Here is a 12,101-nt window from a genome sequence, read left to right on the forward strand (position 1 = left end):
CTATATCTATATACAGAGATGTCCATCATAAACATTTAGACAAATCAGAACTCTTTTGGAACAATATACTATGGTCAGACGAAAGAAAAACAGAACTCTTAAGGAATAATTCATTTTGTCATGTTTGGAGGAAGAAGGTTTGAGCATATGATTCCACGAACACCATACCCACAGTAAAGCATGGTGGTGGGAGCATCAGGATATGGGTCTTGCTTCTTTGCAAACAGTACTGGGGCAAAACATGTCATCAAATGAAAAATAAATGGAGCAATGTACCAGGATATATTAGAAGAGAATTCAATCTCACTGTCCAAGGAACTGTATCTGGGGAGAAGATGGACATTTCATCATAGAGACCCTTGTAACCTTGGGGAATTAAAGACGATTTGCTAAGAGGAATGGGCCAAAATTGAAGGAAAAATCAAATTAATTCTTACGGTAGATGTCTTGAAGCTGTAACTGACAACAACAGCTCTGCACCAAAGTACTAATGTTGGTCATTTGTGGTGTTCGAATAGTTTTATATATCTTGCACATTTCACATATACACATTTTTTAAACCTATAAATACATAGTTTATTTATAAGTACAAAGTCAAAAGACATTATGTGTGTAAATGTGAAGTGGATACCTGCACTGGAAATATATTAAACAAAAAAAACAAAGTGTCTGAATACTAATTTCCCTCACTGTATTAGCGAGGGAATTGTACAGACACTAATTTTTAACCCATGAGGATTTCATTGTCTTGTAAAATTGAAACATGGAGCCTGATTGAAACGCTAGCCTTCAGTTAAGTGTGGAGGACAGCTCATCTCCTGCAACAACTCGTTAGTGGAGACGACAGCAATCCTGTTAAGGATGCTGCTTCCACGACTGGAGCTCCAGCTGACTCAGCATTTTTGTTCGCTGATAGCTGGGTGTGGGGGAGGCTGAGGTGAAACGTGATATGACGACTTTTCTTTTTTTTAATCTAATGACAACATTGATGTCAAAATCAGTGGCTAGTATAAAATTATTGACAAAAAAGGATCTCACCTTGTAATTGATTAATACAGATTAATTAACATAAAAAAGTCAGTTTTGATTGTTGATTATCTTTAAGATGTTATGTTCTACTTTTAGTCACCAATCCTAAGTCTACTGAACCTTTTTGGCTAAATAACCCTTGTCTCTTGAAACAGGTCTCTGAATAAATGCATGTCATTGTACAATATTGCACAATAATTACAATATGTTTTAAACTACTAAATATAAATTCGAACAATTTATAAATCCTAAAAGTCATGTTACATGTAAGAAGTAGTACTGCAGTACTGGAGCAACTACTGTTGCTGTTTTTCTGTGGCTGAAACACAAATGGCGCTATATTAAGTATTCTAGTTACCCTAAGCAGTGAGTATACATAGTGAATAGTTGGCCTTACTGTATGTATTAAAAAAAAAAAAAAAAGATTCCCATGTGAAGTCAAAGTAAAAGTTCATTTTATTTATTTATTTTTTTTGCATATTGCACAACAAAATCAAGTAATGGAACAGGTGAAGAGTGGGGATATTTAAGTGGATCCTCTGACCAAGAAAAAAAAAAATACCCTGTGAGTAACTAAATAAAAATGAATCTTAAGAGTAAAGTTTTTTTTAATCAAACTATATTATTGGCTTCTGATGATTTTCTTTGCTTAAAAAAAAGTGACAGAGTGTTGCTTAAAACTAAATTCCGTGTGGTCACAAACTGGCAGCCTGGATGCATTTTACATTTATGGCATTTGGCAGACACCCTTATCCAGAGCAACTTACAATTATTTCATTTATATAATGGAGCAGTTGAGGGTTAAGGGCCTTGCTCAAGGGCCCAGCAGAGGCAGCTTGGCGGTGCTAGGATTTGAACTCTCAGCCTCCCGATCAGGAGGCCAACGTCTTAACCACTGAGCTACCACTTCCCATGGAAAAGTCGGATGCAGACCCAAAAACTATTTTAGGGAAACAAAGTGGAAAAAATCCAGCAGCAGTGTTTAAAAACAAAAAAAAAATTATAGTTCAGCAACTCCAGTTTTAAAAACATAAAAAAAGAAAAGTCACAGACAAAAACAGAATTATTAAAGTATCTCATCTGTTCAGTGCTAGTAGTAACTTCACACTGATGCATTTTAATTTATAGCTATAAGCTACTCATTAATGGTTAAGCATTAAAAGCTAACTGTTGTTGCCATTTAGTCATGTTAGTTGCTAATCTGTAACTTTCTAAGCAATGAATTTTTTTCTAGCTGGACCGTCACAACCTTTTTGTGGAATACCCCTGGTTTAGATGCTACAAACTCATTGTGTAGCACTAATGCTAACGTGTACTGTCTGTGACAGTATATCATCATATGGTCATTAATATTCAAACACATTTTAAATACTAAATGTGTTAAGCAATTATGATTCAGCAGCCATTTTGAAGGAATTTGTGTCCACCCAAGCCTTTCTGACTTTAAAACTAGTCCATAAAACCAACAAAACCTATAAAAATGTTCCAAGAAACAGAGTATATTCCTTTAAAGAACACCTTGTGCAACTGCACAAAGTATTTACTCCCCACAGTCAATAGATTCGAGCTGAATAATAGGCTTGCACAGATCATTCGTTTAGTCCCTCAGCAGAATCTGTCACTCAGTAAACCATGTTATAAAGCCACTGGGTACTGAATGTAGACTGTGTGTGTGCATGGGTGCCTTGCTGTGGGCCAGTTTCACCACCGCTACAGCAGCACTCTGTATAACCTCAGTGGCGCTGTGGGAGAACGGAGCTGAGTGTGCAGATCGGACCACCTGCCTCAGTGATCCTGCCATTCTATTTATACTCCTCACAATAAATGACTGCTGGCATGCCAGGAACCAAGCTATGGGAGGAGGGGACTGCTAAGTGCTTAGTGGGAAGAAAAACACAGAGAGGACTCTTTTAACCTTTTTTTTCTTATGTAATCCAAATAGAGTGGACCATGGGGAAAACATGAAGCTCACTGTAGATCATTTCTGTTTTTTTTTTTTTTTTCTGGTTTGCTGCTTGATCATGGAAAGAAACAGGGCATACTTCCTGTGCTCTCAAGGACAACAGAAAGTTATAAAAACCTTGTCAAATATTATGCAAGGAACAAAACACTTACCGTTGATAATTTTCCAATAACAGCATGTCCCAAAATGTTTTGTTTCTCTTAAACATAATATATTTAAAAGTAAAACTATATTTACAGGCTCCTGATTAGCGTAAAACAGAAAAGCGTTCAACCTAGCGTCTGGAGATCGCGAATTCAGATCCTGACGACGCCATAGCCATCTGTGGTCATGAGCCAAGGGAGCAAACTTGACCATGCTTTCTGGATGAGAGGGATGGCATAGTCTCGCTCTCTCTTTCCTGTCAATCAAAGTGACACTAGCCAATTGTGAGCGTCTGTGAGGTCATGTATGTGGAAGAGGGTAGATAGCGCTTTCCATAGAGTATATGTTACTCTACCCTGTGACGCAGCATGAACAGCAGTTCAAACAGATGTGGTGGCTGGCTTCACGTGTCTCAGAGGAAGCATGTGTTAGCCTTCACCCTCCCTGGTTGGTAGCTGTTGTATGATAGAGGAGAGCTGGCTGTTGGATGGGAATATGCCAAGACTAAATTAGGGAGAAAATAATGGGGAAAGAAGAAAAGCCTCAAATGGAACTACTTCACACTTTTGGTCAATTTTCATTTTGGCCAATTTGTGCAATTTTGTATAATACAAAAATGTTCAAAGACAAACCAATTGACCAGAGAAAAAGCCAATGATAACATAATTTGAGGCATTTCCAGGAGTTCACAGTGGACCTGAAACAGTATTCAGTGTCTGCAGGTAAGTGGAGTACTCCTGATCAGACGTAACATGAACTAAAGCTCCGCCTGGCTACCCTGCCTGCCAACCATCCTGCTCATGAATGAGCTTTACGAACAGCTGCTCCAAGTGCATGGAGATCTGCTGTGCAAAGTGCAAAGGAGACAAATATCTCTGGACAGTGGAGGGGCATGTTACTAATAGCTTACACTTGAGCGCTTGCTGTGTTTATATCTTTCCCCTCCTGCCTGCGGCTTGACACCCGGTTAATGTCATCTGGGCCCTGTGACTGCGGCGAGACAACATACAGTTTCAGAATGGTTAGGTCACATTGTAGCATGGAGTTAATCTCAGCAAACAAGCTCAATTGGCCTTTCATGCGGTTATCTGTAATCCTCTTGCCAAATATATATCTGGCAAAAAAACAATCAAAGATGCTTCAATTGAAATGGATCACAGGATCTGAGACAGATGTAGCCTTTCGATTACTGATTTAAAGTTGAGTGAAGGAGACGGAACACAACCTGTTTCGCAAAAGTGGAAAAATACTTGCGTAATTACTTCGTTATAGGCTTGTGTGATATAATGATATTATCACCCGTAAATGATATTACATTGCTACTATATCCGTATCGTTATATTAAGAGCTGCCGGTGTTTCACATGTTCTCTTGGTTTGCGTGGGGTTCCCTGGTTTCCTCTCACCTCCCAGAAACATGCAAATTGGATAACTGGCTATGCTTAATTGCCCCTAGGTGTGAGAGTGTGTTTGTGTGCATGGTGCCCTGTGATGGACTGGCATCCCATTCGGGGAGAATTCTCCCTCCTTACACCCTGTGTCCCAGGTTTGGCTCTGGATCCATCGTGACCCTGATCAGGATAAAGTGGTTGCTGAAGAACTTTTTTTTTATTTTTTATTTTGGCTTCCACTTTAAATTGAGTAAGATTTAGACACATCATCTATACTTTCACTTCTCAGTACTTTTTCCACCCCTGCTCTTTCACCTGTGCATCAAAATTGGAAAAAAGATTAACAAGAAAGATGGAGCGATTACGATAAGACCACTTTCTGATTAACGAGATTCAATCGCGCTCTTAATACAAGTGTCAAGAACCATCAGAAGCAACCGTTTAATAAATCATCACGTCAGAAACTGGGTGACTCAAATGAGGACATATTTAGTATGACGTTCGTGCTCTTCTTTGAACAAACTACAGAAGACGAGTTCACTCGTACATCCGAGTCTATTATTTTAACCCAGATTCAATTTGCTTGAAGTTTTCATTTAAAAATCTATTACCTTTCCTTTAGAGTACTAGAAAGAAAAGACCTACTGCTATGTATACTCTGGAATATTCATTAAAATTCTTCTATATACATTGGAATTATAATCACTGAGACAAGTTATGTCATATTCTGCTCAAAGTTTCTCATACTGAATATGGAGAAGAGATTTTTTTTGCCTTTGTTTTTAACTGATGCTGCACTCAGATAAACCAGTGGACCTAAAGTATTGACAAGCCCTAATCCCCTAAAACAAATCAATATGTGGCAGCCTGTTGGTAATTGTCATTCTAAGGAAAGGAGAACTTTCCTTCCTTCCTGTCCTTCGAGGTTCTCCTTCACAAGGTTTGAAAGATGGTCACTCAGTATAAGACAAGTTTTAAAACGTCTGTCCTTCAGCTAAACATTAGTGAGGGTCAATCAACAAGATCGAAGCCTAACTGAGATTGCATCACAGTCTTTTCCACCAATAAGAACAGTATAAGGAATAAAACACACAGGGGTGTGCTGTTATGGGAAAATAATCAACGACATGGTGGTGTGATGCGGCCCGAAGAAAGGGAAGTTGCTGGTACCACCTCGGAGTTGATTATTTTCCATTAAACACGCCCCAAAGTGTTTCATTCCTCTTATAGTTCAGCAACTTGTCAACGATTACAATTATTTATTAAGAAACAACACATCATACTTTTTATCCATTTACAGTTATATTTTATGCTGTGGAACGACCATGAAGCTTTATTGCAGCTATAAACAGTACCTCGCTCTTCACAGCTTGAAGTTAATAAGACAAAAAAATGCACCAAGAAGCAAAAAAGTACAAGACTTCCCCATGGTGGAAAACTTACTGACCGTTACAAAGCACTGGAACTGGAGACTCCTTCCATAAATGTTAAATAAACTTGTCCATGCAGAAAGGTTCACCACATAAACAGTTACATATTTTTCGCTGTTAAATAACAACATATTTTCTTAAATCTGTTTATTATTAGTATTTGATTATGTGGAGCATCTATCACACAAGCCCCTGGGGATTGACTGTTACTATAGAAACCTAAAATAATGCATTAATATAAGCCTGTGACTTGAATTATAGGCAACACTACTGTCAGAGCTGCTGTTGTAGAAAATTATCATCTTCTGACCAATCAGCATCGCAAATTCAACAGAGCTGTGCTATAATAAAACCTAATACACTGCCAGACAACAAAGAGAAAAGTATCTGTTTAGCTGAAGTGTTTTGGGTCAGACCTCCTCCCGTGACTAATCAGACCAAGCACCAGGCACTCAGTAATGAGGTGATGCTCTTCAAAACTTTCTTTTAACCCAGCCAAATAAACAGTCTAGCTCAGAATTTTGGCAAGTATTCATTTCTCATCACATTACATCCTCATCCAAAAAGTAGACTGATCAACACCATTATTTTTGTGATGGCAGACGCCCTTTCAGTAAACTGTCAGTCAATGACAAGGGGAAAAAAAAATCCAAAAAAGTAATCTGAAACTCTGAATCATTACTCTTGTGCATTTGCATATTAGTGACATTAAGCTGTCAATTGTACGGATGTATATTGATATACAATATTTTGACAGGTAATGACAATGTCAGCTCAGTAGTTATATCTAACTCTAAATTAAACCATACTTGTTTAACTTGGTCTGTTCTTAGTGTTCTTAGACTCACTGTCAATTCATTAATGATTATACATCGGTTCTTGTGTATACATCACAACGCTGTTGATTGCTCAAAAGGAGTTGATTCATTTTCTGTAACAGGAACTTTGACAATGGTTCTGGATGCTAGGAAAAAAAATAATATGCTATTTATTGTTTCTATAGTAACATACACAGGAAATAGTATAATCTAAGGGATAAATAAATGGATAAAGAGCATGCTGTCATTCCACCAAGAAAAATGAATAAACATTGATATGATACAGAATAAATTTTTTTCAAAGAAGATTTTTATTTAGCATTTATGGAAGGAGTCTCCAGTGTCAGCACTTTGTAACAAGAGGTAAAGCTCTAACTAGGTTTTCCACCACAGGAGAGTCTTCAGGACAGTTTACGCCTTCTGTTTTTTTTTTGTTTGTTTGTTTTTTTTGGTAACATAAACTTTTTTTTGTATTAGTAACTTGAAGACAGAGAGAAAAATACAGAGCTCTTATAAAATGAGTGAAAACGGGAACTAATGTTCTACAACATTGAATGTAATTAGAAACAGATAAAAAGTTGTCCTTTAGTTAATAAAAATGTATTCGATGATAAATTGCTGTGGTATAAGAGGAATAAAACACTTCCAGATGTGCTGTTATAGGCAAATAACTGTGGGTTGGTAACAGTTAACTCCACTTCATGTCAAGCTGCATCACACTAGCACGCTGATTATTTTTTCTATAGCAGAATGCTCCCAAGTGTTTTATTCCTCAATTATCCTGAATACTTTTTCCCCCTAAGAGATTACACATAAAGCACTTTGAGCTATTATCATTATTATTATTATTATTACCAAATACCGCGCAGTATTTTACAGAGGTTTTTTCCTATATTTTTAAGTGCATGGGTGTGGTCTGCGATCTGATTTTCTTAGCAACCATGATATGCAAGTCTCAAATGTAACCACCTTGCAAGTAAGGAAATATAACAGATGAATGTATGACGTAAGATATGACATACCAGTCAGGTCAAAAAGAGAGAGAACAAGCTGCGCAGCTGGAAATAAAGTCACACAGTGGATTTGTACAGCATGTTCTCTCTCGTTCTAGTTTATGGCATGAATAGACAGCAATCATTTATTCCTTCACCTGTTTTTTCACACAGTGTATGAGCAGCAGCTATTATTGTGCTACAGAACACTTTTTTTTTTTTAAAGCTTTCCCAGTTACAACAATTAATGTAACTTTATAGGTGAGATGTAAAGTTTCTCTATTTAAGATGCTTTATTCAGGCTTGTTTTAAGAGAAGATGTGATCAGCAAATAGCAGTTACTCCGGTAGCTGATATATGTTATCCTTGTTTAAATATTGCAGCATATTTCCACCCAGGTTTCAGTGTTGATAAACAGACGTGTGTTTACAGTGTCCTTGGCTGCCTTTAATCCAATGAGATGAGGTACCACTGGTATGATTAAAGGTTGCGTATTCTTGATCCCACAGCGCTATGAAAGGAACATTTTTTTGGACTCGGGAGCACTGAATCCGCAGAAAGAAGCCAGATGGCTTTTCCAGGGGTGTATTTTTCAAGAAATTTCCCAGATACTCAATCCTACAGTGAGCCATGTAGATGAAAATCACAGCGTCTGTTCTGATCTCTAATCCCGACTTCTGATCTGAGGCTTTCTCCTGTCTGTCACCACGGGAAAAATATTGTGATATAAATATTGCTCAGTGATGGACAATATTTTCCTCTGAAGAAGATGGGTACCTTGTGCTTCCCATAAATATGAAAAATACAGTGGGTTTGGCCTTCCATCTTAGAGCAGATGTACAGAATTCTGTGTTTCTTTCGTATATATATATAGCCCACATTCGGAGATAGCTCCAAATGGGTCTGTAGGGGCACATATTTTATCACACACATCCATAAAAGTTTTCAATATGTGCTGCTCTTCATGAAAGTGCTCTTAAATGTTTTTATTGTTTTTTTTGTTATTCCAAGTGAATATCTTAAAAAAAAAATTATGTTCATTAATATTTGATTCCCAGACAAACAACTTGTTTACAGCACTTTCCTCACTTATAAGTTGGCAGTCTTAATATAACTGCAACAGGCAAGATAAGACTTCATCTCAGTGCTGAAAAAAGCAAATTGTTTTTCCGATTTATTTAACTTTTTTGCTTTCTTTATTTTTTGCTTCCTTTATTTTTTTTTAAACAGGTCAATACGTAAGAAAAGATTAAGAACTTATAAAACAATAATCAACAGTGAGATGGCGAGATACGATACTCAAATTGTTTTATTTCTCTTATACCACCGCGATTTGCCCAACAATTACAATTTTTCTTTAATAAAGAACAACACATTATACTTTTCCTGTTAATAGTTTCATTTAATAGTGTGGAAGACAACAGATAACTTCCTGTTATCTCTTATGTTACAACTGCTATAAACAGTCATTTCTCTTATATTCTCTCTGTCGAAGTTAATAAGACAAAACAAAATGCAGCTTGTCATGTTATCGAGACGCCACAAAGCATAAATCCCTCCAAAGAGCTGACACTGGAGACTCCTTCCATAAATCTTCTCACAGAAAATGTCTCCATATCAACATTTACACCAGGGGTTCCCAAGTTAGGGGAGGTGATCCCTAGATGACATGCAGCACTAGCGCAGTTCAGCAGTAAAAATGGACACATTTCCCTGACTGTCTTCAAATCGCATATCTTATCTACTATGCTAGACCATTACCAAGTACTAAAACTAACCGTTTTCCTTATAATAGTTAGCATTTGAATTTTAAAAAACCTCTCATGTAGCCTTCAAACCTACGGAAAGCTCTGCTCTGCTCTGTGTCTTCTGGATTTTCTAGATTAGTAAATACTTTTGAATAAGAGGTCATTTTGAAATGCAGCTCATGACAACAATCATGACGACAGCGGAAAGACAGAGCTCATCAGTGTGTTTAAAATCACCGTGCGTAAAAGTGCTGAACATTTTACAGTTTGACTTGGAAACATGACATACAGGGATGTTTTGGCTCCAACGTGCCATCTAGTAGATGTTGCTTTTAAAATTTTCGGATGTACATAAGATCAGATACACGGTGAGTGTGTGAATAACAATGCTGCTTGTGTTACCGCTTCTTCTGCAAAATCATGCATCAAGAATAAACCAGGCTGCTTTGTGTGTAGCCGTATCACACCACCCCGGCGTGGATTATTCTCCTATAATAAAACAACACTTCGCACTAGTCTGGTAAGTCAGTGCAAGGAATATTCAGTTGGTTATTAGTCACTTACATTACATGTGCGTATGTTACTGACATAAAATAATGTTCAAATGTTACAGTAGACCTAAATTATAAATCTGGAATTTAAAACAATTGTACGGTGGTCAAGACTTGACCTTCTGACCAATCAGACACCACTGTACAACTACCATTAAAACTCTCTACAAGTAAACCTTAGCAGGACCGTTGATTTGCTGATACTAAAGAATAAGCCAGAGAGCAGAGCAGGCGTTTGAGTGCCACGGGTCAGCAGTATCCATCTGCATCTCAGCACAAACAAGACGACTTCTATCCTCAAGCTGTTTAAAAAAAACTGGTTAACTCTAGCACTTATAACACTGATCTCTATCCTCGGGCTGATCTCCCGTGAACCTCGTTAATCCAGCTCGGGCGCTGCATGTCTGCGAAGCTTACGCCTGTGTGGCAAAAGCAGCTGTACGACATCTTTATTCCCTCTGCAATTCATCAGCAATGCGATAGCCGTGTTTCTACTGTGGTTAACCCTCACTCTCATTTACAGCCAGTCAGATGTACAGGATGTTTTTTAAGTGCAGGACGTTAGACAGTCCATTGATCAGACGGTGTTTAAACTTTGCAAAATGAGCAAAACTTTTCCACTAGCTTTATCTTCCTTTTGGGAATATGATGCCATACAATTATTTAAAGCACTGTTTTAAGGAAGATTAATCTAGAGAGCTGTACACAGTGCTGGTGTACACAAATGAAAATTTAGTAGCAAAACTGAGAAGTACTGTTGTTTTATGACTCAAAACATAAACACTGGACAGTATTATATAAATCTAAGCGAGCCACGTTTATTGAAGCAGCCTCACTCTGCCAGCTTGGCATGAAGATGATGTAAATATATATTTCACCTGCCTGTATCTTAGCAAGTATACATCTTGAATATAGGCTAATTGAAGTAATATTTCTCTTTAATAGATTGCTTTTAAACAAATATGAGATGATTACGTCTTTTTCTGGATGCTCATTTTAAGCTTGAAATTGTCTTATTCTATTGGCAGCTTACAGTATTTCAAGCATTTATTTCTATGAAGAAGCAAAATTAGCTGCTTGAAATCAGTAAATTTGTCTAGAAATAAGCGTAATGGTCTTATATCTGTTATATAATAACCTCGTAATGAGAAATATTAGCTAAAATATCATATTATTAAAATATCTTCACTTGCTAAGATATCATTTACTGCAGTGCATGAGCATTTCACCTGATCAATATTTACACAAGGCAACCTTCCTGGCATGATCATAAAAAAGCCAAGGAGACTCCTGTTTACCTTTCTTCCCCTGTCAGCTATTACAGTTAAGTATGCTAGAGATCTCACAGAACTTTTGTCAACTCCCAAGTTGTTCTAACGTTTTCTTGAAGAGAATCTTTTTTTTTAAAAAAAAAAAAAAAAAAAAAAAGAATATTGATTTGATGTCAGACACATCCTCAAGCTGCATTTTTGTCATATTAACTTCAAGAAAAAGGAGGAAAAAAAGAGATACAGCTAAGGGAACTGTTTATAGCTGTTGTAATGCATGTTTTGTTGATGTTAACATTAAATGGAGCTACAAATGGATAAAAAGCATGACATGTCATTCTTTAATTAATAAAAATGCAACAAAAAAGTATATACTAAGGTGTAAAAACAAAACAAAAACAATTCAGAAAAAGAATTAACTTTGGGGTGGTAATTCCACGTCACATCCTCATCACAACACTGTGTTTGATTATATTTCTAGAACAGCAGGCCTCAAAGTGTTTTATTCCTCACTTAGTAACTCAATCATGCCAAAAACACCAACCTGGAAGTCATGCTACATACGTCTTAAATTTGCAGTATAAATCCTTAGAAAAAATAATTACGATAATTACGATCATTTACCTGAAAACGTATGGTTCGGACGTATAAAGTATAAATTTATCCTGGAGGTCCTTTTTGTATTCAAACACTACAGTATATTATACACTGCAATAAAATCTTAGCAAGTGAAAAAATCTTGAATATAGTCAAGTGTTTTCAGTATTT

General features: G+C 36.9%; 1 protein-coding gene across 3 annotated transcripts in view; it reads right to left on the bottom strand.

Moving 5' to 3' along the window:
* The window catches only part of enox2 (ecto-NOX disulfide-thiol exchanger 2), a 235,967-nt gene that overhangs the window by 204,023 nt on the left and 19,843 nt on the right, over positions 1-12,101 (bottom strand). The window lies entirely within an intron of this gene.

The sequence above is a fragment of the Pangasianodon hypophthalmus genome, chromosome 9 (assembly GCF_027358585.1).
Source record: "Pangasianodon hypophthalmus isolate fPanHyp1 chromosome 9, fPanHyp1.pri, whole genome shotgun sequence".
Taxonomy (NCBI): Eukaryota; Metazoa; Chordata; class Actinopteri; order Siluriformes; family Pangasiidae; genus Pangasianodon; species Pangasianodon hypophthalmus.